Here is a 6,207-nt window from a genome sequence, read left to right as displayed (position 1 = left end):
CAGATGCCCTTCCTGCATCTGCTATTTTTCAAGTGCATTTAGCTCAAAATAATCCATATGTCAAAGAGGCATATTTTGGGGGGGGGGGCGTGTGCAGAGGGAGGTACTTTATAGACATTTACGAACAACATAATCGACAGTTGTCAGATACCTGTGACTGACCATTAGGACTGAGGAATTTATCCTAAATAAACTCCACTTAGCTTTTTGATCAACATTCCCGTATTTATCTGTGAAAACTACTGATAGCCAAAGTTTGATAAACACATGCAGCTGGTTGATTACTCGCTAAGAAGTTTATGAATATTTTCTCCCACAAGCTGAATATTATGTTCATCAAGACTATTCATTCCAGGTATACTGATTATTATATTTATATAATTTAGTGAAATATTGCATCACTCCAATTATGATTGTCAAAAAAGAGTTGTTTCCATAAAAATTAGTTGAATGCTTTCAAATACAAGACAATCAAGTCACTAAAAATTTGCTAATTAAGTCAGGACTAGAAAGCAGAAAAATAAATGAAAAAATGATAGAAGCATTTTGCACTAAGATGACTTGCAAACAGCTTTCATTTCTCTCTCCATTTTAAAGGACTTGATACTGAAATTCTATAGAATTCATTTTTGGATGTGATTTATGCAAGAAAGATGATGGAGACTTCTAATTAGTGGGCATGTGCTCAAACCAAACTTTAACCCTGCTTGGAAAAACAATGAACATGCATGTATGTGTGTTTCGTGTTTCAAACATAATATATTTTATTTTTTCACAAAAGTGCTACCAAAAAATATATTTTTCTTATCTTTAAAATACAGTATTGGAAAGCATAATTCTAGTTATTATAATTCCTTACATGTTTTATAAACAACAGTGAAAGGAAGACATCAATAGTAAAATGGAATTATTTTTGAAATATAAAAATATTCATTTCAAAAGTCTGACTTTGTCCTTTCATAATTTAAAGGTGGGGTATTTGCTGATTTTCTTGTTAAGGATGATTAGCAATTCCCCTCTGGATTTGTGGTGTTCATTTGTCACTCCATAATACTGAGATAAGACTTCTTCCTTAGCTTTTTGATTGCTATTTCATTCTCTGGGCCATCTCAGACCTGCTTTAAAAGTTCCCTTCAGGTGAAATTACATTGTGCAGGATTATCCTGATCTTCCGTTTCTTCAACTTTGGAGTATCCTGGGAACTTCTTCTTTTCCTTCTTAGAATATGCTTCACCTCCCGAATGTCATTTTTTTTGTCCTGCCCCTGCTTTTGTCTCTTTCCCTGTGTGTCTTCCTCATGACCCATCTCCCTCCATTTCTCCCTCCACATTTGCCCTGGCTCTTCATCTTGCTTCTCTTCCTTTCTGAGCCACTGGCCTTGGGGTTTCCCACTTTCAGCCTCCAGCCCACCTCCTGTCTCTTTTGATGCTTTCCAGGCTACTGACTTACTCAGTGTTTTTTTGTGGTCTTCTCATTTTAGCTCTTTCTTTTTTATTCTTCTGCCACTCTTGGTTCCTTTCTCTTTTCTTCTTATTCACCTCTGCTTGCTCTTTTGGGGTTTCATTTGCTTTGGAGGACCAAGCATTGGCAGGGATTTCTGCATGTGGGTTCGCCGCTTGGTTGAGTGACTGTTTACCTTGCCCCTGACTGGCTGGTTCCTTCTCTGCATGATATGGAAATCTTCTCTAAAAGTGCATTCAGCGTATTCCTTCACGTAAATGAAGGTGCAAAGAGGTTCTATTGCTGGAAGCTTCAAAAAAGATGTGCCACATCTGCTCCAGAATAGATTCCTTCTGAACTTGTAAACTGTTCTTTCTCCAATTCTGAAATGTTGCCTTTTTCCTCAGAATGTTGGCAAACCACTAATTTATCATAAAAGTTTTCTCACTTTGAGGCTGACATTGGATCTTTCTATTAATTAAGTTTCTTAATCCATGCCTGCTGCTTAATATCACTCTTGGGGTTTTACTTTCATAACCTTTGCTATCATACTGCTGATCTTGAGCATTTCACGGCGTCTTTATAGTCACTGCTCCCCCACCCTACATCTCCTCAGCCCAAGTGTTTCTTTCCAGGGCCGGGAGGTGGAGTCCACTTCCACAGTCTCCTCTGGTTTGGACCTCGTCTCCCTTTCTACCAGACTGCTCCCCTACAGGAATCTTTACCACAGTCAGTGCACGAAAGGACTCAGTTTCTGCAAATAGCCACACACTTTTCCACTTGCACTTTCTTCACTGACTCTCCGCATACATTGCAGGTAAAAGATAGCATTTTTACATACATGATTAAATATTCTATTTTAATAAATATTAACATTTAAATAGTTACATCTTGTCTTTTGGCCAGAAACTGCCAAAGGTTTCAACCCACTGCAAAAACCATGTGAAATTGCTGCTACCCGCCTTGAGCGGCCACCACCTCCCTCCTGGGCTTCCCAGCACTGAATGCATGCATTTGGTTTTTAAGTTTAAATTTAGCATAAATTTGCATTGATATTTAATGATTCTGAAATTTTCCAACCAAGCATCTGTAAACTGAACCATGCCAGGTGAGATATAGTTTTGTAATAATATTAGTTTTGAGCTGAATTAGAATCAGATGTTAGTCATATGTATGGTATAGATTTTTGCTTTATTGTGTATTTAGAAGAGAATTGCAAATCTTGGTTATGTTCATCTTTCATACACTCCATGTTCATTCATTCATTAATAAATATTTTTGAGTATTAACTCAAGAAAGGTAGTTAGCATTTGAGATCACGGAGTCTGGGTCTTAACTGCCTGATGCGATCTTTAGTTGTGTGTCTGAGGTAACTGATATGACTTCCCTGTATCTCAGTTGCCTCATTTCCAGAAAAAGGAAAGTGAGTTAAGTAACTTGAGGGCTTATTTTGAATATCAAATGAGCTTTGTGTTAAGAATAGTCCAGAACATAATAAGGATTCCATAAGTTGGCTTTTATTAATACCACCAAGTGAAAAGTAATACTGTATGTTCTGAGAATAGGCAAGGCCATGGTTAATAAAACTTTCATTTTTGTCTGAACATCAAGTAAACAAACTATATATATATATATATATATATATATATATATATATATAAAATTCCGTGTACAATCATGTAGTGTGAAGAAATCAATACTGTACCTCTTAATCTCAAGTCTATGTGTGCGATCCACAGCAAGCCAAACACTGAGACATCAGTGCTTAGAAATGGAGAAAGATTTATTCTAATTGGCCAAAATGAGAGAAGGTGTGAGCCTGGGTTCGCTCAAATCCACCTCCCCAGGAACAGAAAGCAGAGGGCATTTTTTTGTTTTATTTGAGAAAGATTAACCCTGAGCTAACTGCTGCTAATCCTCCTCTTTTCACTGAGGAAGACTGGCCCTGAGCTAACACCCATGCCCATCTTCCTCTACTTTATATGCAAGACACCTGCCACAGCATGGTGTGCCAAGTGGTGCCATGTCCACACCCAGGATCCGAACCGGCAAACCCCAGGCCACCAGAGCCGAACGTGTGCAGTTAACTGCTGCGCCACCGGCCGGCCCAGAAAGCAAGGGGCGTTTTATAGTTTTATAGAGTGGTCACTCCTGGTAAGTCCCTGGGCAGTCTGACTTCTGGGCTTCAATGGCTGCTGAGGGTGGGCCAGTCAGTGATCAAAAGTTTCCTGAAGGCATTCCTTTCCTTCTGTAAAACAGGCTCACAAATCCTCAAGACTCCTGAGTCACCTTTCAAGTTAAACAGGAAAAACAGTAAATTCATTTAATATCTACAGTAACCCTTAGGAACGCGGCTTCAAAGATGCAACAGGGTCATGGGATATTGCCTGGAAAGCCAAAATTAGAAAACGTGGTCAAAGAAGGCCTCTCTGGGGAGATGGCAGGGAGGTTACAACACATTATGAGATGGAAGCAGGCATATGCACGTCTTTAAATGAATATTCCAAACAGAGGCAACAGCAAGGGAAAGGGTCCTGTGAGTGAAATAGTCTCTGCTTGTCTAAGAAATGGAAAGAAGGCCAGTTTAGCAGAAGTCTAAGGAGCAAGGGGCAGAGTGGTGGGTGATGATGGAAGAGAAACAGGCATCTTGGGAGATAATGGAATGAGCAAGGGCCAAGTTGGGCAATAAAACCATCACAATCTTCTTGCTAAATATCAGGAGATCCTGTGCAATATGTGAGGAAAAACAAGCAAATGCATCTCAGTTTGACTGGAGACTAGCCCAGAGTTGAATATTCCTTGTTTGGAACGGGACTTTGCTTCTTGTAGATAAGCTCTCCGATGGAATTCATAACCAAACGAAGACTGTCAACATCTATGCCTGAGACTTGGCTCTGTGGGGTCCATAGGCAAAAATGAGGCCCGAACTGCTGTGCTGAATCTTTGAACCTACATCTTTTTGTGCCCTTGAAAATGTGAGACTCATCTCTAGGCAAACAAAAAGATCCCAGATTTATTTGCCAATGACATTGAGGGTGCAAACTTCTAAACATTCCAATTGTAACCCTTCACAAGTACAAATGTTGTTGTATCTGACTCAAATAATCAAAATACAACTCACCCTGGACTTATCTCTCCTAAAATAATTTTGTTCATTCTGTGTTCAAGGAGGGGGCAAAATTGCATGACATTTCCAAACTCCAAGTTATAGGTTCCTGTCTCCCAAAGTCTCATAGAAGAGAAAAACTTTATGATGATGACTAACTTTTTAAAAAACAGTTGAAATGCCTGACAAAATCAGGATGTAGAAACTGTATCTTTGGCATGTAATTGTGGCTCTATTGAATATGGGAGTTAATGAAAACTAAAGGTAAGCTTGTAATAATGATGTGCATGAGAAAATATGATCAAGTAATAGAGTTATATAAATAAATTTTGATCCATGCTTTTCAAAATAATACTATGCTTTTCTAATTTGTTTTTAAAAAGTCCTGAATGTTATTATGTCAATTATTGTATTGTTAGCTAAAAAAACTTACTTCAAATAATCTAAAAGAGCATTTTCAATATTTTGGAAAAAGACTCCAAATAAGAAACCATACATAATCACTAGCTTAAACTTTTATTTGTGTGTTTCAATCCAACAAATATTTATAAATCCTCTACTACAGGCTAAGCACTGTAGGAGATAAAAGAAGTGAATGCAATATGGATTCTGTCCTCTGAGCCTGTATAACTTTATGATGAGGTTCATAAAACCAGGACCGTATAAGCATCTTCCACCTGGGAAAGGTGAGAATTGAGGCTCTGTCTGTGTTAGATAAATGAGGCCATTTGAACCATATTTAGGTTTTGTGGCTATACGTAGACCTATATAATGCTGAGCAATGAAACAGATTCCCAAAACTCAAATACTTAAACCCAATTTAACCCAAATATCCAGCATATATTTTCACTTTCTGAAGTCACCTTGATACCCTTTTGATGATTTAACTCTTCTCGCATAGAATTCAGTGTAATGAAGCTCTGTCCTACCCTAGCCAAAGAGTAAATGTAAAACCTACGTTAGACAATTGAGTCTTCTTTTCCTGAAAAATGAATAATGAAGAAATGAGCAATGACACCTAAACATTTGGAGCCCATTCAGTTCTTGCAGCTGAATCCCCCATGACGCTGTCTAGAGCACTATAGGAAATAAAAGAATTGTTCGTTTCACATCCAAGCACATCTAAATTACACTCATAACTACCAATTTCCAAATCTGATTTCTAGCTTTTCCCTCCAACAATTACCCTTCTGCTTATATAACTAGAGTCAGACCACCTTGATTGCAACTGGAGCATTCCAATAGAGAACATCAAACTAGAGGATTGGATCTAGAGCATCAAATAAATTAATTTATAATAGGGCAGAAAGATCTGTTCATAATCTGGCATGGGATTTCACAGTCCATGGCACATAGGGGTGAAACAATTAAGTAAGTTATTCCATGGCAGAAGTTGCTCTTGACTACTTCACAACTTCTCCCAAAGATTATTGTGAAAAGCAGGAAGAGTTCAAAGACCACACAGTAGAGTAATGATTGAATGCTTGGGGAAATTCAAAGTAAAAGAATAGCCAGCTTAAATCCTCAAATTCTCTCGTCAAGCTGCAAACTGAAACTCAAGGAGTATGTATGACTATGGTGAAATAACAATTCTCTCCTTAGAACTAGGCAGTTGAGATACCCAAAAACCAGAGTTAGGATTTGTTTCTACAGGTTGCTGA

General features: G+C 38.1%; 1 pseudogene; it reads right to left on the bottom strand.

Moving 5' to 3' along the window:
* Nucleotides 1–1,445: 1,445 nt before the first annotated feature.
* On the bottom strand, nucleotides 1,446–2,271 carry LOC100068019 (cell growth-regulating nucleolar protein-like; annotated as a pseudogene).
* Between the last annotated feature and the right edge of the window lie 3,936 nt (nucleotides 2,272–6,207).

This window comes from Equus caballus, chromosome 15 (genome assembly GCF_041296265.1).
Source record: "Equus caballus isolate H_3958 breed thoroughbred chromosome 15, TB-T2T, whole genome shotgun sequence".
In the NCBI taxonomy this organism is placed as follows: domain Eukaryota; kingdom Metazoa; phylum Chordata; class Mammalia; order Perissodactyla; family Equidae; genus Equus; species Equus caballus.
Note: the sequence above shows the minus strand (reverse complement) of the source record. Positions and strands in the feature narration are given on the sequence as shown.